General features: G+C 60.0%; 1 protein-coding gene across 1 annotated transcript in view; it reads right to left on the minus strand.

The window, feature by feature from the left end:
• Positions 1-19,781, minus strand: part of LOC142097911 (alpha-aspartyl dipeptidase) — a 72,774-nt gene extending 52,993 nt beyond the window's left edge. Inside the window, exon 1 of the mRNA XM_075180154.1 lies at positions 19,693-19,781. The gene's annotated coding sequence lies outside the window, so the exon portion shown is untranslated. The remainder of the gene's footprint in view (positions 1-19,692) is intronic.
• Between the last annotated feature and the right edge of the window lie 1,561 nt (positions 19,782-21,342).

The following is a 21,342-nucleotide window of genomic DNA, read 5'->3' on the forward strand; positions in this document are numbered from 1 at the left end:
CCTGCGGACAGCAGAGTATTAGCACTGGAGCTGCGGACAGCAGGGCCGGACGCCAGGAGGCGGCAGCGATGAGCTGCGGACAGCAGAATATTACCACTGGAGCTGCGGACAGCAGGACCGGACGCCAGGAGGCGGCAGCGATGACCTGCGGACAGCAGAGTATTAGCACTGGAGCTGCGGACAGCAGGGCCGGACTCCAGGAGGCGGCAGCGATGACCTGCGGACAGCAGAGTATTACCACTGGAGCTGCGCACAGCAGGACCGGACGCCAGGAGGCGGCAGCGATTGCCTGCGGACAGCAGAGTATTACCACTGGAGCTGCGGACAGCAGGACCGGACACCAGGAGGCGGCAGCGATGGCCTGCGGACAGCAGAGTATTACCACTGGAGCTGCGGACAGCAGGACCGGACGCCAGGAGGCGGCAGCGATGACCTGCGGACAGCAGAGTATTACTACTGGAGCTGCGGACAGCAGGACCGGACGCCAGGAGGCGGCAGAGATAACCTGCGGACAGCAGAGTATTACCACTGGAGCTGCGGACAGCAGGACCGGACGCCAGGAGGCGGCAGCGATGACCTGCGGACAGCAGAGGATTACCACTGGAGCTGCGGACAGCAGGACCGGACGCCAGGAGGCGGCAGCGATGATCTGCAAACAGCAGAGTATTACCACTGGAGCTGCGCACAGCAGGACCGGACGCCAGGAGGCGGAAGCGATTGCCTGCGGACAGCAGAGTATTACCACTGGAGCTGCGGACAGCAGGAGGGGACGCCAGTAGGCGGCAGCGATAACCTGCGGACAGCAGAGTATTAACACTGGAGCTGCGGACAGCAGGACCGGACGCCAGGAGGCGGCAGTGATGACCTCCGGAGAGCAGGACAGCAGAGTATTACAACTGGAGTTGCGGACAGCAGGACCCGATGCCAGGAGGCGAGAGCGATGACCTGCGGACAGCAGAGTATTACAACTGGAGCTGCGGACAGCAAGACCGGACGCCAGGAGGCGGCAGCGATGACCTGCGGACAGCAGAGTATTACCACTGGAGCTGCGGACAGCAGGACCGGAAGCCAGGAGGCGGCAGCGATAATCTGCAAACAGCAGAGTATTACCACTGGAGCTGCGCACAGCAAGACCGGACACCAGGAGGCGGCAGCGATTGCCTGCGGACAGCAGAGTATTACCACTGGAGCTGCACACAGCAGGAGCGGACGCCAGGAGGCGGCAGCCATGACCTGCGGACAGCAGAGTATTAACATTGGAGCTGCGGACAGCAGGACCGGACGCCAGGAGGCGTCAGCGATTGCCTGCGGACAGCAGAGTATTACCACTGAAGCTGCAAACAGCAGGACCGTTCGCCAGGAGGCGGCAGCGATGACCTGTGTACAGCAGAGTATTACCACTGGAGCTGCGGACAGCAGGACCGGACGCCAGAAGGCGCAGCGATGACCTGCGGAAAGCAGAGTATTAGCACTGGAGTTGCGGACAGCAGGGCCGGATGCCAGGAGGCGACAGCGATGACCTGCGGACAGCAGAGTATTACCACTGTAGCTGCGCACAGCAGGACCGGACGCCAGGAGGCGGCAGCGATTGCCTGTGGACAGCAGAGTATTACCACTGGAGCTGCGGACAGAAGAACCGGACGCCAGGAGGCGGCAGCGATGGCCTGCAGACAGCAGAGTATTACCACTGGAGCTGCGGACAGCAGGACTGGACGCCAGGAGGCGGCAGCGATGACCTGCGGACAGCAGAGTATTACCACTGAAACTGCGGACAGCAGGACCGGACGCCAGGATGCGGGAGAGATGACCTGCGGACAGCAGAGTATTACCACTGGAGCTGCGGACAGCAGGACCGGACGCCAGGAGGCGGCAGCGATGACCTGCGGACAGCAGAGTATTACCACTGGAGCTGCGGACAGCAGGGCCGGATGCCAGGAGGCGGCAGCGATGACCTGCGGACAGCAGAGTATTACCACTGGAGCTGCGGACAGCAGGACCGGACGCCAGTAGGCGGCAGCGATAACCTGCGGACAACAGAGTATTACCACTGGAGCTGCGGACAGCAGGACCGGACGCCAGAAGGCGCAGCGATGACCTGCGGAAAGCAGAGTATTAGCACTGGAGTTGCGGACAGCAGGGCCGGATGCCAGGAGGCGGCAGCGATGACCTGCGGACAGCAGAGTAATACCACTGTAGCTGCGCACAGCAGGACCGGACGCCAGGAGGCGGCAGCGATTGCCTGTGGACAGCAGAGTATTACCACTGGAGCTGCGGACAGAAGAACCGGACGCCAGGAGGCGGCAGCGATGGCCTGCAGACAGCAGAGTATTACCACTGGAGCTGCGGACAGCAGGACTGGACGCCAGGAGGCGGCAGCGATGACCTGCGGACAGCAGAGTATTACCACTGAAACTGCGGACAGCAGGACCGGACGCCAGGATGCGGGAGAGATGACCTGCGGACAGCAGAGTATTACCACTGGAGCTGCGGACAGCAGGACCGGACGCCAGGAGGCGGCAGTGATGACCTGCAGACAGCAGAGTATTACCACTGGAGCTGCGGACAGCAGGAACGGACGCCAGGAGGCGGCAGCGATGAGCTGCGGACAGCAGAATATTACCACTGGAGCTGCGGACAGCAGGACCGGACGCCAGGAGGCGGCAGCGATGACCTGCGGACAGCAGAGTATTAGCACTGGAGCTGCGGACAGCAGGGCCGGACTCCAGGAGGCGGCAGCGATGACCTGCGGACAGCAGAGTATTACCACTGGAGCTGCGCACAGCAGGACCGGACGCCAGGAGGCGGCAGCGATTGCCTGCGGACAGCAGAGTATTACCACTGGAGCTGCGGACAGCAGGACCGGACACCAGGAGGCGGCAGCGATGGCCTGCGGACAGCAGAGTATTACCACTGGAGCTGCGGACAGCAGGACCGGACGCCAGGAGGCGGCAGCGATGACCTGCGGACAGCAGAGTATTACTACTGGAGCTGCGGACAGCAGGACCGGACGCCAGGAGGCGGCAGAGATAACCTGCGGACAGCAGAGTATTACCACTGGAGCTGCGGACAGCAGGACCGGACGCCAGGAGGCGGCAGCGATGACCTGCGGACAGCAGAGGATTACCACTGGAGCTGCGGACAGCAGGACCGGACGCCAGGAGGCGGCAGCGATGATCTGCAAACAGCAGAGTATTACCACTGGAGCTGCGCACAGCAGGACCGGACGCCAGGAGGCGGAAGCGATTGCCTGCGGACAGCAGAGTATTACCACTGGAGCTGCGGACAGCAGGAGGGGACGCCAGTAGGCGGCAGCGATAACCTGCGGACAGCAGAGTATTAACACTGGAGCTGCGGACAGCAGGACCGGACGCCAGGAGGCGGCAGTGATGACCTCCGGAGAGCAGGACAGCAGAGTATTACAACTGGAGTTGCGGACAGCAGGACCCGATGCCAGGAGGCGAGAGCGATGACCTGCGGACAGCAGAGTATTACAACTGGAGCTGCGGACAGCAAGACCGGACGCCAGGAGGCGGCAGCGATGACCTGCGGACAGCAGAGTATTACCACTGGAGCTGCGGACAGCAGGACCGGAAGCCAGGAGGCGGCAGCGATAATCTGCAAACAGCAGAGTATTACCACTGGAGCTGCGCACAGCAAGACCGGACACCAGGAGGCGGCAGCGATTGCCTGCGGACAGCAGAGTATTACCACTGGAGCTGCACACAGCAGGAGCGGACGCCAGGAGGCGGCAGCCATGACCTGCGGACAGCAGAGTATTAACATTGGAGCTGCGGACAGCAGGACCGGACGCCAGGAGGCGTCAGCGATTGCCTGCGGACAGCAGAGTATTACCACTGAAGCTGCAAACAGCAGGACCGTTCGCCAGGAGGCGGCAGCGATGACCTGTGTACAGCAGAGTATTACCACTGGAGCTGCGGACAGCAGGACCGGACGCCAGAAGGCGCAGCGATGACCTGCGGAAAGCAGAGTATTAGCACTGGAGTTGCGGACAGCAGGGCCGGATGCCAGGAGGCGGCAGCGATGACCTGCGGACAGCAGAGTATTACCACTGTAGCTGCGCACAGCAGGACCGGACGCCAGGAGGCGGCAGCGATTGCCTGTGGACAGCAGAGTATTACCACTGGAGCTGCGGACAGAAGAACCGGATGCCAGGAGGCGGCAGCGATGGCCTGCAGACAGCAGAGTATTACCACTGGAGCTGCGGACAGCAGGACTGGACGCCAGGAGGCGGCAGCGATGACCTGCGGACAGCAGAGTATTACCACTGAAACTGCGGACAGCAGGACCGGACGCCAGGATGCGGGAGAGATGACCTGCGGACAGCAGAGTATTACCACTGGAGCTGCGGACAGCAGGACCGGACGCCAGGAGGCGGCAGCGATGACCTGCGGACAGCAGAGTATTACCACTGGAGCTGCGGACAGCAGGGCCGGATGCCAGGAGGCGGCAGCGATGACCTGCGGACAGCAGAGTATTACCACTGGAGCTGCGCACAGCAGGACCGGACGCCAGGAGGCGTCAGCGATTGCCTGCGGACAGCAGAGTATTACCACTGGAGCTGCAAACAGCAGGACCGTTCGCTAGGAGGCGGCAGCGATGACCTGTGTACAGCAGAGTATTACCACTGGAGCTGCGAACAGCAGGACCGGACGCCAGGAGGCGGCAGCGATGACCTGCGGACAGCAGAGTATTACCACTGGAGCTGCGGACAGCAGGACCGGACGCCAGAAGGCGCAGCGATGACCTGCGGAAAGCAGAGTATTAGCACTGGAGTTGCGGACAGCAGGGCCGGATGCCAGGAGGCGGCAGCGATGACCTGCGGACAGCAGAGTAATACCACTGTAGCTGCGCACAGCAGGACCGGACGCCAGGAGGCGGCAGCGATTGCCTGTGGACAGCAGAGTATTAACACTGGAGCTGCGGACAGAAGAACTGGACGCCAGGAGGCGGCAGCGATGGCCTGCAGACAGCAGAGTATTACCACTGGAGCTGCGGACAGCAGGACTGGACGCCAGGAGGCGGCAGCGATGACCTGCGGACAGCAGAGTATTACCACTGAAACTGCGGACAGCAGGACCGGACGCCAGGATGCGGGAGAGATGACCTGCGGACAGCAGAGTATTACCACTGGAGCTGCGGACAGCAGGACCGGACGCCAGGAGGCGGCAGTGATGACCTGCGGACAGCAGAGTATTACCACTGGAGCTGCGGACAGCAGGAACGGACGCCAGGAGGCGGCAGCGATGAGCTGCGGACAGCAGAATATTACCACTGGAGCTGCGGACAGCAGGACCGGACGCCAGGAGGCGGCAGCGATGACCTGCGGACAGCAGAGTATTAGCACTGGAGCTGCGGACAGCAGGGCCGGACTCCAGGAGGCGGCAGCGATGACCTGCGGACAGCAGAGTATTACCACTGGAGCTGCGCACAGCAGGACCGGACGCCAGGAGGCGGCAGCGATTGCCTGCGGACAGCAGAGTATTACCACTGGAGCTGCGGACAGCAGGACCGGACACCAGGAGGCGGCAGCGATGGCCTGCGGACAGCAGAGTATTACCACTGGAGCTGCGGACAGCAGGACCGGACGCCAGGAGGCGGCAGCGATGACCTGCGGACAGCAGAGTATTACTACTGGAGCTGCGGACAGCAGGACCGGACGCCAGGAGGCGGCAGAGATAACCTGCGGACAGCAGAGTATTACCACTGGAGCTGCGGACAGCAGGACCGGACGCCAGGAGGCGGCAGCGATGACCTGCGGATAGCAGAGTATTACCACTGGAGCTGCGGACAGCAGGACCGGACGCCAGGAGGCGGCAGCGATGATCTGCAAACAGCAGAGTATTACCACTGGAGCTGCGCACAGCAGGACCGGACGCCAGGAGGCGGAAGCGATTGCCTGCGGACAGCAGAGTATTACCACTGGAGCTGCGGACAGCAGGAGGGGACACCAGGAGGTGGCAGCGATGACCTGCGGACAGCAGAGTATTAACACTGGAGCTGCGGACAGCAGGACCGGACGCCAGGAGGCGGCAGTGATGACCTCCGGAGAGCAGGACAGCAGAGTATTACAACTGGAGTTGCGGACAGCAGGACCCGATGCCAGGAGGCGAGAGCGATGACCTGCGGACAGCAGAGTATTACAACTGGAGCTGCGGACAGCAAGACCGGACGCCAGGAGGCGGCAGCGATGACCTGCGGACAGCAGAGTATTACCACTGGAGCTGCGGACAGCAGGACCGGAAGCCAGGAGGCGGCAGCGATAATCTGCAAACAGCAGAGTATTACCACTGGAGCTGCGCACAGCAAGACCGGACGCCAGGAGGCGGCAGCGATTGCCTGCGGACAGCAGAGTATTACCACTGGAGCTGCACACAGCAGGAGCGGACGCCAGGAGGCGGCAGCCATGACCTGCGGACAGAAGAGTATTAACATTGGAGCTGCGGACAGCAGGACCGGACGCCAGGAGGCGTCAGCGATTGCCTGCGGACAGCAGAGTATTACCACTGGAGCTGCAAACAGCAGGACCGTTCGCCAGGAGGCGGCAGCGATGACCTGTGTACAGCAGAGTATTACCACTGGAGCTGCGGACAGCAGGACCGGACGCCAGAAGGCGCAGCGATGACCTGCGGAAAGCAGAGTATTAGCACTGGAGTTGCGGACAGCAGGGCCGGATGCCAGGAGGCGGCAGCGATGACCTGCGGACAGCAGAGTATTACCACTGTAGCTGCGCACAGCAGGACCGGACGCCAGGGGGCGGCAGCGATTGCCTGTGGACAGCAGAGTATTACCACTGGAGCTGCGGACAGAAGAACCGGACGCCAGGAGGCGGCAGCGATGGCCTGCAGACAGCAGAGTATTACCACTGGAGCTGCGGACAGCAGGACTGGACGCCAGGAGGCGGCAGCGATGACCTGCGGACAGCAGAGTATTATCACTGAAACTGCGGACAGCAGGACCGGACGCCAGGATGCGGGAGAGATGACCTGCGGACAGCAGAGTATTACCACTGGAGCTGCGGACAGCAGGACCGGACGCCAGGAGGCGGCAGCGATGACCTGCGGACAGCAGAGTATTACCACTGGAGCTGCGGACAGCAGGAACGGACGCCAGGAGGCGGCAGCGATGAGCTGCGGACAGCAGAATATTACCACTGGAGCTGCGGACAGCAGGACAGGACGCCAGGAGGCGGCAGCGATGACCTGCGGACAGCAGAGTATTAGCACTGGAGCTGCGGACAGCAGGGCCGGACTCCAGGAGGCGGCAGCGATGACCTGCGGACAGCAGAGTATTACCACTGGAGCTGCGCACAGCAGGACCGGACGCCAGGAGGCGGCAGCGATTGCCTGTGGATAGCAGAGTATTACCACTAGAGCTGCAGACAGCAGGACCGGACACCAGGAGGCGGCAGCGATGGCCTGCGGACAGCAGAGTATTACCACTGGAGCTGCGGACAGCAGGACCGGACGCCAGGAGGCGGCAGCGATGATCTGCAAACAGCAGAGTATTACCACTGGAGCTGCGCACAGCAGGACCGGACGCCAGGAGGCGGAAGCGATTGCCTGCGGACAGCAGAGTATTACCACTGGAGCTGCGGACAGCAGGAGGGGACACCAGGAGGCGGCAGCGATGACCTGCGGACAGCAGAGTATTAACACTGGAGCTGCGGACAGCAGGACCGGACGCCAGGAGGCAGCAGTGATGACCTCTGGAGAGCAGGACAGCAGAGTATTACAACTGGAGTTGCGGACAGCAGGACCCGAAGCCAGGAGGCGAGAGCGATGACCTGCGGACAGCAGAGTATTACAACTGGAGCTGCGGACAGCAGGACCGGACACCAGGAGGTGGCAGCGATGACCTGCGGACAGCAGAGTATTACCACTGGAGCAGCGGACAGCAGGACCGGACGCCAGGAGGCGGCAGCGATGACCTGCGGACAGCAGAGTATTACCACTGGAGCTGCGGACAGCAGAAACGGACGCCAGGAGGCGGCAGCGATGATCTGCAAACAGCAGAGTATTACCACTGGAGCTGCGCACAGCAGGACCGGACGCCAGGAGGCGTCAGCGATTGCCTGCGGACAGCAGAGTATTACCACTGGAGCTGCGGACAGCAGGACCGGACGCCAGGAGGCGGCAGCGATGACCTGCGGACAGCAGAGTATTACCACTGGAGCTGCGGACAGCAGGAACGGACGCCAGCAGGCTGCAGGGATGACCTGCGGACAGCAGAGTATTACCACTGGAGCTGCGGACAGCAGGACCGGACACCAGGAGGCAGCAGCGATGACCTGCAGACAGCAGAGTATTACCACTGGAGCTGCGGACAGCCGAACCGGACGCCAGGAGGAGGCAGCGTTGACCTGCGGACAGCAGAGTATTACCACTGGAGCTGCGGACAGCAAAACCTGATGCCAGGAGGTGGCAACGATGAGCTGCGGACAGCAGAGTATTACCACTGGAGCTGCGGACAGCAGGACCGGACGCCAGGAGGCGGCAGCGATTGCCTGCGGACAGCAGAGTATTACCAATGGAGCTGCAGACAGCAGGACCGGACACCAGGAGGCGGCAGCGATGGCCTGCGGACAGCAGAGTATTACCACTGGAGCTTCGGACAGCAGGACCGGACGCCAGGAGGCGGCAGCGATGACCTGCGGACAGCAGAGTATTACTACTGGAGCTGCGGACAGCAGGAACGGACGCCAGCAGGCTGCAGGGATGACCTGCGGACAGCAGAGTATTACCACTGGAGCTGCGCACAGCAGGACCGGACGCCAGGAGGCGGCAGCGATTGCCTGCGGACAGCAGAGTATTACCACTGGAGCTGCAGACAGCAGGACCGGACACCAGGAGGCGGCAGCGATGGCCTGCGGACAGCACAGTATTACCACTGGAGCTTCGGACAGCAGGACCGGACGCCAGGAGGCGGCAGCGATGACCTGCGGACAGCAGAGTATTACTACTGGAGCTGCGGACAGCAGGACCGGACGCCAGGAGGCGGCAGAGATAACCTGCGGACAGCAGAGTATTACCACTGGAGCTGCGGACAGCAGGGCCGGACTCCAGGAGGCGGCAGCGATGACCTGCGGACAGCAGAGTATTACCAATGGAGCTGCGGACAGCAGGACCGGACGCCAGGAGGCGGCAGCGATGATCTGCAAACAGCAGAGTATTACCACTGGAGCTGCGCACAGCAGGACCGGACGCCAGGAGGCGGCAGCGATTGCCTGCGGACAGCAGAGTATTACCACTGGAGCTGCGGACAGCAGGACCGGACGCCAGGAGGCGGCAGCGATGACCTGCGGACAGCAGAGTATTACCACTGGAGCTGCGGACAGCAGGAACGGACGCCAGCAGGCTGCAGGGATGACCTGCGGACAGCAGAGTATTACCACTGGAGCTGCGGACAGCAGGACCGAATGCCAGGAGGCAGCAGCGATGACCTGCAGACAGCAGAGTATTACCACTGGAGCTGCGGACAGCCGGACCGGACGCCAGGAGGAGGCAGCGTTGACCTGCGGACAGCAGAGTATTACCACTGGAGCTGCGGACAGCAAAACCGGATGCCAGGAGGTGGCAACGATGAGCTGCGGACAACAGAGTATTACCACTGGAGCTGCGGACAGCAGGACCGGACGCCAGGAGGCGGCAGCGATGACCTGCGGACAGCAGAGTATTACCACTGGAGCTGCGAACAGCAGGACTGGACGCCAGGAGGCGGCAGCGATGACCTGCGGACAGCAGAGTATTACCACTGGAGCTGCGGACAGCAGGACCGGACGCCAGGAGGCGGCAGCGATGATCTGCAAACAGCAGAGTATTACCACTGGAGCTGCGCACAGCAGGCCCGGACGCCAGGAGGTGGCATCGATTGCCTGCGGACAGAAGAGTATTACCACTGGAGCTGCAGACAGCAGGACCGGATGCCAGGAGGCGGCAGCGATGACCTCTGGACATCAGAGTATTAACACTGGAGCTGCGGACAGCAGGACCGGACGCCAGGAGGCGGCAGCGATGACCTGCAGACAGCACAGTATTACCACTGGAGCTGCGGACAGCAGGACCGGACGCCAGGAGGTGGTAGCGATGACCTGCGGACAGCAGAGTATTACCACTGGAGCTGCGGACAGCAGGACCGGACGCCAGGAGGCGGCAGCGATGACCTGCGGACAGCAGAGTGTTACCACTGGAGCTGCGGACAGCAGGACCGGACGCCAGGAGGCGGCAGCGATGACCTGCGGACAGCAGAGTATTTCCACTGGAGCTGCGGAAAGCAGGACCGGACGCCAGGAGGCGGCAGCGATGACCTACGGACAGCAGAGTATTACCACTGGAGCTGCACACAGCATGAACGGACGCCAGGAGGCGGCAGGGATGACCTGCGGACAGCAGAGTATTACCACTGGAGCTGCAGGCAGCAGGACCGGATGCCAGGAGACGGCAGCAATGACCTGCGGACAGCAGAGAATTACCACTGCAGCTGCAGACAGCAGAACCGGACGCCAGGAGGCGGCAGCGATGATCTGCAAACAGCAGAGTATTACCACTGGAGCTGCGCACAGCAGGACCGGACGCCAGGAGGCGGCAGCGATGACCTGCGGACAGCAGAGTATTACCACTGGAGCTGCGGACAGCAGGACCGGACGCCAGGAGGCAGCAGCGATGACCTGCGGACAGCAGAGAATTACCACTGGAGCTGCGGACAACAGGACCGGATGCCAGGAGGAGGCAGCGATGACCTGTGGCCAGCAGAGTATTACCACTGGAGCTGCGGACAGCAGGACCGGACGCCAGGAGATGGGAGTGATGACCTGCGGACAGCAGAGTATTACCACTGGAGCTGCGGAAAGCAGGACCGGACGCCAGGAGGCGGCAGCGATGACCTGCAGACAGCAGAGTATTACCACTGGAGCTGCGGACAGAAGGAACGGAAGCCAGGAGGCGGCAGCGATGACCTGCGGACAGCAGAGTATTACCACTGGAGCTGCGGACAGCAGGACCGGACGCCAGGAGGCGGCATCGATGACCTGCTCACAGCAGAGTATTACCACTGGAGCTGCAGACAGCAGGACCAGACGCCAGGAGGTGTTAGCGATGACCTGCGGACAGCAGAGTATTACCACTGGAGCTGCGGACAGCAGAAACACACGCCAGGAGGCGGCAGGGATGACCTGCGGACAGCAGAGTATTAACACTGGAGCTGCGCAGAGCAGGACCGGACGCCAGGAGGCGGCAACGATTGCCTGCGGACAGCAGAGTATTACCACTGGAGCTGCGGACAGCAGGACCGGATGCCAGGAGGCAGCAGCGATGGCCTGCGGACAGCAGAGTATTACCACTGGAGCTGCGGACAGCAGGACCGGACGCCAGCAGGCTGCAGGGATGACCTGCGGACAGCAGAGTATTACCACTGGAGCTGCGGACAGCAGGACCGGACACCAGGAGGCAGCAGCGATGACCTGCAGACAGCAGAGTATTACCACTGGAGCTGCGGACAGCCGAACCGGACGCCAGGAGGAGGCAGCGTTGACCTGCGGACAGCAGAGTATTACCACTGGAGCTGCGGACAGCAAAACCTGATGCCAGGAGGTGGCAACGATGAGCTGCGGACAGCAGAGTATTACCACTGGAGCTGCGGACAGCAGGACCGGACGCCAGGAGGCGGCAGCGATTGCCTGCGGACAGCAGAGTATTACCAATGGAGCTGCAGACAGCAGGACCGGACACCAGGAGGCGGCAGCGATGGCCTGCGGACAGCAGAGTATTACCACTGGAGCTTCGGACAGCAGGACCGGACGCCAGGAGGCGGCAGCGATGACCTGCGGACAGCAGAGTATTACTACTGGAGCTGCGGACAGCAGGAACGGACGCCAGCAGGCTGCAGGGATGACCTGCGGACAGCAGAGTATTACCACTGGAGCTGCGCACAGCAGGACCGGACGCCAGGAGGCGGCAGCGATTGCCTGCGGACAGCAGAGTATTACCACTGGAGCTGCAGACAGCAGGACCGGACACCAGGAGGCGGCAGCGATGGCCTGCGGACAGCAGAGTATTACCACTGGAGCTTCGGACAGCAGGACCGGACGCCAGGAGGCGGCAGCGATGACCTGCGGACAGCAGAGTATTACTACTGGAGCTGCGGACAGCAGGACCGGACGCCAGGAGGCGGCAGAGATAACCTGCGGACAGCAGAGTATTACCACTGGAGCTGCGGACAGCAGGGCCGGACTCCAGGAGGCGGCAGCGATGACCTGCGGACAGCAGAGTATTACCAATGGAGCTGCGGACAGCAGGACCGGACGCCAGGAGGCGGCAGCGATGATCTGCAAACAGCAGAGTATTACCACTGGAGCTGCGCACAGCAGGACCGGACGCCAGGAGGCGGCAGCGATTGCCTGCGGACAGCAGAGTATTACCACTGGAGCTGCGGACAGCAGGACCGGACGCCAGGAGGCGGCAGCGATGACCTGCGGACAGCAGAGTATTACCACTGGAGCTGCGGACAGCAGGAACGGACGCCAGCAGGCTGCAGGGATGACCTGCGGACAGCAGAGTATTACCACTGGAGCTGCGGACAGCAGGACCGAATGCCAGGAGGCAGCAGCGATGACCTGCAGACAGCAGAGTATTACCACTGGAGCTGCGGACAGCCGGACCGGACGCCAGGAGGAGGCAGCGTTGACCTGCGGACAGCAGAGTATTACCACTGGAGCTGCGGACAGCAAAACCGGATGCCAGGAGGTGGCAACGATGAGCTGCGGACAACAGAGTATTACCACTGGAGCTGCGGACAGCAGGACCGGACGCCAGGAGGCGGCAGCGATGACCTGCGGACAGCAGAGTATTACCACTGGAGCTGCGAACAGCAGGACTGGACGCCAGGAGGCGGCAGCGATGACCTGCGGACAGCAGAGTATTACCACTGGAGCTGCGGACAGCAGGACCGGACGCCAGGAGGCGGCAGCGATGATCTGCAAACAGCAGAGTATTACCACTGGAGCTGCGCACAGCAGGCCCGGACGCCAGGAGGTGGCATCGATTGCCTGCGGACAGAAGAGTATTACCACTGGAGCTGCAGACAGCAGGACCGGATGCCAGGAGGCGGCAGCGATGACCTCTGGACATCAGAGTATTAACACTGGAGCTGCGGACAGCAGGACCGGACGCCAGGAGGCGGCAGCGATGACCTGCATACAGCACAGTATTACCACTGGAGCTGCGGACAGCAGGACCGGACGCCAGGAGGTGGTAGCGATGACCTGCGGACAGCAGAGTATTACCACTGGAGCTGCGGACAGCAGGACCGGACGCCAGGAGGCGGCAGCGATGACCTGCGGACAGCAGAGTGTTACCACTGGAGCTGCGGACAGCAGGACCGGACGCCAGGAGGCGGCAGCGATGACCTGCGGACAGCAGAGTATTTCCACTGGAGCTGCGGAAAGCAGGACCGGACGCCAGGAGGCGGCAGCGATGACCTACGGACAGCAGAGTATTACCACTGGAGCTGCACACAGCATGAACGGACGCCAGGAGGCGGCAGGGATGACCTGCGGACAGCAGAGTATTACCACTGGAGCTGCAGGCAGCAGGACCGGATGCCAGGAGACGGCAGCAATGACCTGCGGACAGCAGAGAATTACCACTGCAGCTGCAGACAGCAGAACCGGACGCCAGGAGGCGGCAGCGATGATCTGCAAACAGCAGAGTATTACCACTGGAGCTGCGCACAGCAGGACCGGACGCCAGGAGGCGGCAGCGATGACCTGCGGACAGCAGAGTATTACCACTGGAGCTGCGGACAGCAGGACCGGACGCCAGGAGGCAGCAGCGATGACCTGCGGACAGCAGAGAATTACCACTGGAGCTGCGGACAACAGGACCGGATGCCAGGAGGAGGCAGCGATGACCTGTGGCCAGCAGAGTATTACCACTGGAGCTGCGGACAGCAGGACCGGACGCCAGGAGATGGGAGTGATGACCTGCGGACAGCAGAGTATTACCACTGGAGCTGCGGAAAGCAGGACCGGACGCCAGGAGGCGGCAGCGATGACCTGCAGACAGCAGAGTATTACCACTGGAGCTGCGGACAGAAGGAACGGAAGCCAGGAGGCGGCAGCGATGACCTGCGGACAGCAGAGTATTACCACTGGAGCTGCGGACAGCAGGACCGGACGCCAGGAGGCGGCATCGATGACCTGCTCACAGCAGAGTATTACCACTGGAGCTGCAGACAGCAGGACCAGACGCCAGGAGGTGGTAGCGATGACCTGCGGACAGCAGAGTATTACCACTGGAGCTGCGGACAGCAGAAACACACGCCAGGAGGCGGCAGGGATGACCTGCGGACAGCAGAGTATTAACACTGGAGCTGCGCAGAGCAGGACCGGACGCCAGGAGGCGGCAACGATTGCCTGCGGACAGCAGAGTATTACCACTGGAGCTGCGGACAGCAGGACCGGATGCCAGGAGGCAGCAGCGATGGCCTGCGGACAGCAGAGTATTACCACTGGAGCTGCGGACAGCAGGACCGGACGCCAGGAGGCGGCAGCGTTGACCTGCGGACAGCAGAGTATTACCACTGGAGCTGCGGACAGCAGGACAGGACGCCAGGAGGTGGCAGCGATGACCTGCGGACAGCAGAGTATTACCACTGGAGCTGCGGACAGCAGGACCGGACGCCAGGAGGCGGCAGCGATGACCTGCGGACAGCAGAGTATTACCACTGCAGCTGCGGACAGCAGGACCGGACGCCAGGAGGCGGCAGCGATGATCTGCAAACAGCAGAGTATTATCACTGGAGCTGCGCACAGCAGGACCGGACGCCAGGAGGCGGCAGCGATTGCCTGCGGACAGCAGAGTATTACCACTGGAGCTGCGGACAGCAGGACCGGACGCCAGGAGGCGGCAGCGATGACCTGCGGACAGCAGAGTATTACCACTGGAGCTGCGGACAGCAGGACCGGACGCCAGGAGGCGGCAGCAATGACCTGCGGACAGCAGAGTATTACCACTGCAGCTGCACACAGCAGGACCGGACGCCAGGAGGCGGCAGCGATGATCTGCAAACAGCAGAGTATTACCACTGGAGCTGCGCACAGCAGGACCGGACGCCAGGAGGCGGCAGCGATTGCCTGCGGACAGCAGAGTATTACCACTGGAGCTGCGGACAGCAGGACCGGACGCCAGGAGGCGGCAGCGTTGACCTGCGGACAGCAGAGTATTACCACTGGAGCTGCGGACAGCAGGACAGGACGCCAGGAGGTGGCAGCGATGACCTGCGGACAGCAGAGTATTACCACTGGAGCTGCGGACAGCAGGACCGGACGCCAGGAGGCGGCAGCGATGACCTGCGGACAGCAGAGTATTACCACTGCAGCTGCGGACAGCAGGACCGGACGCCAGGAGGCGGCAGCGATGATCTGCAAACAGCAGAGTATTATCACTGGAGCTGCGCACAGCAGGACCGGACGCCAGGAGGCGGCAGCGATTGCCTGCGGACAGCAGAGTATTACCACTGGAGCTGCGGACAGCAGGACCGGACGCCAGGAGGCGGCAGCGATGACCTGCGGACAGCAGAGTATTACCACTGGAGCTGCGGACAGCAGGACCGGACGCCAGGAGGCGGCAGCAATGACCTGCGGACAGCAGAGTATTACCACTGCAGCTGCACACAGCAGGACCGGACGCCAGGAGGCGGCAGCGATGATCTGCAAACAGCAGAGTATTACCACTGGAGCTGCGCACAGCAGGACCGGACGCCAGGAGGCGGCAGCGATTGCCTGCGGACAGCAGAGTATTACCACTGGAGCTGCGGACAGCAGGACCGGACGCCAGGAGGCGGCAGTGATTGCCTGCGGAAAGCAGAGTATTACCACTGGAGCTGCGGACAGCAGGACCGGACGCCAGGAGGCGGCAGCGATGACCTGCGGACAGCAGAGTATTACCACTGGAGCTGCACACAGCAGGAACGAACGCCAGGAGGCGGCAGCGATGACCTGCGGACAGCAGAGTATTACCACTGGAGCTGCGGACGGCAGGACCGGACGCCAGGAGGCGGCAGCGATGACCTGCAAACAGCAGAGTATTACCACTGTAGCTGCGCACAGCAGGACCGGACGCCAAAAGGCGGCAGCGATTGCCTGCGGACAGCAGAGTATTACCACTGGAGCTGCGGACAGCAGGACCGGACGCCAGGAGGCGGCAGCGATGACCTGCGGACAGCAGAGTATTACCACTGGAGCTGCGGACAGCTGGACCAGATGCCAGGAGGCGGCAGCGATGACCTGTGGACAGCAGAGTATTACCACTGCAGCTGCGGACAGCAGGACCGGACGCCAGGAGGCGGCAGCGATGATCTGCAAACAGCAGAGTATTATCACTGGAGCTGCGCACAGCAGGACCGGACGCCAGGAGGCGGCAGCGATTGCCTGTGGACAGCAGAGTATTAACATTGCAGCTGCACACAGCAGGACCGGACGCCAGGAGGCGGCAGCGATGACCTGCGGACAGCAGAGTATTACCACTGGAGCTGCGGACAGCAGGACCGGACGCCAGGAGGCGGCAGCGATGACCTGCGGACAGCAGAGTATTAACACTGCAGCTGCACACAGCAGGACCGGACGCCAGGAGGCGGCAGCGATGATCTGCAAACAGCAGAGTGTTACCACTGGAGCTGCGCACAGCAGGACCGGACGCCAGGAGGCGGCAGCGATTGCCTGCGGACAGCAGAGTATTACCACTGGAGCTGCGGACAGCAGGACCGGACGCCAGGAGGCGGCAGTGATTGCCTGCGGACAGCAGAGTATTACCACTGGAGCTGCGGACAGCAGGACCGGACGCCAGGAGGCGGCAGCGATGACCTGCGGACAGCAGAGTATTACCACTGGAGCTGCACACAGCAGGAACGAACGCCAGGAGGCGGCAGCGATGACCTGCGGACAGCAGAGTATTACCACTGGAGCTGCGCACAGCAGGACCGGACGCCAAAAGGCGGCAGCGATTGCCTGCGGACAGCAGAGTATTACCACTGGAGCTGCGGACAGCAGGACCGGACGCCAGGAGGCGGCAGCGATGACCTGCGGACAGCAGAGTATTACCACTGGAGCTGCGGACAGCTGGACCAGATGCCAGGAGGCGGCAGCGATGACCTGTGGACAGCAGAGTATTACCACTGCAGCTGCGGACAGCAGGACCGGACGCCAGGAGGCGGCAGCGATGATCTGCAAACAGCAGAGTATTACCACTGGAGCTGCGCACAGCAGGATCGTACGCCAGGAGGCGGCAGCGATTGCCTGCGGACAGCAGAGTATTACCACTGGAGCTGCGGACAGCAGGACCGGACGCCAGGAGGCGGCAGTGATTGCCTGCGGACAGCAGAGTATTACCACTGGAGCTGCGGACAGCAGGACCGGACGCCAGGAGGCGGCAGCGATGACCTGCGGACAGCAGAGTATTACCACTGGAGCTGCACACAGCAGGAACGAACGCCAGGAGGCGGCAGCGATGACCTGCGGACAGCAGAGTATTACCACTGGAGCTGCGCACAGCAGGACCGGACGCCAAAAGGCGGCAGCGATTGCCTGCGGACAGCAGAGTATTACCACTGGAGCTGCGGACAGCAGGACCGGACGCCAGGAGGCGGCAGCGATGACCTGCGGACAGCAGAGTATTACCACTGGAGCTGCGGACAGCTGGACCAGATGCCAGGAGGCGGCAGCGATGACCTGTGGACAGCAGAGTATTACCACTGCAGCTGCGGACAGCAGGACCGGACGCCAGGAGGCGGCAGCGATGATCTGCAAACAGCAGAGTATTACCACTGGAGCTGCGCACAGCAGGATCGTACGCCAGGAGGCGGCAGCGATTGCCTGCGGACAGCAGAGTATTACCACTGGAGCTGCGGAGAGCAGGACCGGACGCCAGGAGGCGGCAGCGATTGCCTGCGGACTGCAGAGTCTTACCACTGGAGCTGCGGACAGCAGGACCGGACGCCAGGAGGCGGCAGCGATGACCTGCGGACAGCAGAGTATTACCACTGGAGCTGCGGACAGCAGGACCGAACGCCAGAAGGCGGCAGCGATGACCTGCGGACAGCAGAGTATTACCACTGGAGCTGCGGACAGCAGGACCGGACGCCAGGAGGCGGCAGCGATGACCTGCGGACAGCAGAGTATTACCACTGCAGCTGCGGACAGCAGGACCGGACGCCAGGAGGCGGCAGCGATGATCTGCAAAACAGCAGAGTATTACCACTGGAGCTGCGCACAGCAGGACCGGACGCCAGGAGGCGGCAGCGATTGCCTGCAGAGAGCAGAGTATTACCACTGGAGCTGCGGACAGCAGGACGGGACGCCAGGAGGCGGCAGCGATGATCTGCGGACAGCAGAGTATTAACACTGGAGCTGCGGACAGCAGGACCGGACGCCAGGAGGCGGCAACGATGACCTGCGGACAGCAGAGTATTACCACTGGAGCTGCGGACAGCAGGACCGGACGCCAGGAGGTGGCAGCGATGACCTGCGGACAGCAGAGTATTACCACTGGAGATGCGGACAGCAGGTCCTGATGCCAGGAGGCAGCAGTGATGATCTGCGGACAGCAGAGTATTACCACTGGAGCTGCAGGCAGCAGGACTGGATGCCAGGAGGCGGCAGTTATGACCTGCGGACAGCAGAGTATTACCATTGGAGCTGCGGACAGCAGGACTGGACGCCAGGAGGCGTTAGAGATGATTTGCGGACAGCAGAATATCACCACTGGAGCTACGGATAGCAGGAGTGGACGACAGGAGGCGGCAGTGATGATCTGCGGACAGCAGAATATCACCACTGGAGCTACGGACAGCAGGAGTGGACGGCAGGAGGCGATAGAGATGATCTGCGGACTGCGAATATTACCACTGGAATGGTGGAGGATAGCAGTAGACAGTAGGACAGGGAGAGCTGCAGAGATACCAGGAGGTAAATCCACAAGGAGCTCCCAGGTGAAAATGTGGACCAAGAACAGGCAGAGGATCTGAGTGGAAGGTGACTTAAATAGGGGTTGGTAGGCGGTGGAGTGAGGACGCCGGCGGAGAGGTGAGTGAGCCGGGTCTCGGTTTAACCGAACCGAAGACCCGGCGAGTGACACTTTGCTTTAGTCTAATATTATTCCCCAAATCACATCGAGATTTCCGGTCCCTAATAAAAAAATGGGCATAAGCAAGAGAAAGCAAAACAGGTCCATAGCGCTAGTCATAAAAGAGCTAGGGGGTATGTCTATCACTCACCCTTTAATAAGAGTGGAGCAAGGTCATCTGTTTCGGCAAGACGGTGTCCATTTGAGTAATGAGGGAACTGTTATCTTTATTGAGCAACTTTCCGCACAGTTGAGTAAGGCAGTGAGGTTATGTGTTGGCGGGCTGTGACTCCGCAAGAAGTCTCAGCGGTGGTAGGAGAGCGGGCAGTCAGCGGTTAATAAGCAGATGGTGTTACCAGTATAGCTAAATAAACTATTATCTTATGCCAAGTTACAAATTGTATGTGTGGTTACTCTTGTTTTAAAGTTATAAGAATTACTTTCTGTTAAGGTTAAGTACATGGGTAAAAACATATGACCTATGCAGTTTATAGATATGAACATTCAAACACATAAAATATATACATATATACATATATACAGAAACCATTGCTCTAACCAGCATTGCTATCATCTCGGGCTCGTTGCCGTTGGGAGCATTTTCCACTTGGAGGTGACAAATGTGAACCCTCTAAATATGGCCTGGTCCTTGGCTGCTATTGATGGTCTCTGGGCCTCTGCTTTCTCCATCCTGTTTAAATCCATCTTTCTGGAGGGTGAGTGTGTAATCGTTACCTATAGAAAAGCACAACAAATGTGTACTTTAGCTATAACTGTATTTTTTTTTTTAGTAGATACAGAAATGATTTAGGATGCTGCCAATTGTTCTTTTTGAGCAGTTTGGGCCTGATTCATCATCGGACGCATCTTGTGTTTAAATAACGGTCACTTAACATGATCATAGTTTTGACTTTATTCAAATACAAGCGTATCTCATATTACTTGCTGTATGTAAACTGCTGTATGATAGTCGTCAATATCAGTCAGCACTTACACCTATCCTATAGCTAGTACAAATGATGTGGCTAAAAACACGTACTGAAGAGAAACCCAGGACTTGCATGAGCCACATCTGTGTTGGCACGCCCACAGCATGGCCTTACTGTACATTGCCTACGTTCATTCATCCCTTGCTTATCCCATTCCACCCTTCAAGTCGTAGGCAGTGGTAAATGTCACTTGTGTTCAGAGAGGAATTGCATGCAATTGCATTCACTGTTGCAAGGTACATTTCTGAGCATGCTCAGAGCTATTTCACACAAGATAGGGCGCACAAAGGGACTTACGTCTGAAGATGAATCAGGCTCCTTATGTATAATGGAGCAATTTTTTGTCTCTTGCAACATTTCTGCAGATCGCTGAATGAGATATCATAAAAGTGGCGCAAATATAGAAAGTTATTGCTCAGAACAACAGTTTTACAGAAGTGACTAAATTATTTCACAAATCTTCCCATTGTGTCATGTGCTTTCTGGCCTCTTACAGCGTTACAGTGGTGCTGAAAGAATAAGAAGGGCTGAGTCATTAAGGAAAGTAAGGCAAAGAAAGGAGTAAAAATAGTAATAAGTAATGTTCTCCGGGACAAACCATGGTACAATGCAATGGGTGTAAATTAGTTTATTGTTTTGCACATAAGTTAAATACTGGCTGTTTTTTTTATCTAGCACACAAATACTTGCTAGCTTATTTTTACACTGAAATTTAAAGTTGATCTAGGACATACCCTTCCCCAACTATAAATTTGTCCTCACATTTTAAATTTACCTCCCCTCCAATGCTACATGAATTTGCCCAGGTGCAATGTTACTCCTTTTTCTGCTTTGCCCTTAATGACTCAGGTCAGAAGAGTTTATTTACAGGAAAGCAGCATATATTTATATAAAAGTATCACAGAGTGATGTAAAAAATAAGAACAGCTATTATGACATCACAGTAATAAACCTGTTAGAGATATTGAAACAGGTTGAAATGTTGGAAGGGAACACTGTAACTGTGTCTAGAAACTGTATCACAATTGTAAATCACTATTTTCTGACGACAGATTCCTAAATGGTTCTTACAAAGTGTAGGACAACATGGGTTTGTGAGGGGATCATCAGATACAACCAATACATTTAGTGGGGAGATCTCTGTCTTTCTATTATGGAAATATATTAAACTAATGCAGCCATGTGCATTATGTGAATTATATGCCATTGGTCAGATAAAA

Source organism: Mixophyes fleayi, chromosome 7, assembly GCF_038048845.1.
Source record: "Mixophyes fleayi isolate aMixFle1 chromosome 7, aMixFle1.hap1, whole genome shotgun sequence".
Lineage (NCBI taxonomy): Eukaryota > Metazoa > Chordata > Amphibia > Anura > Limnodynastidae > Mixophyes > Mixophyes fleayi.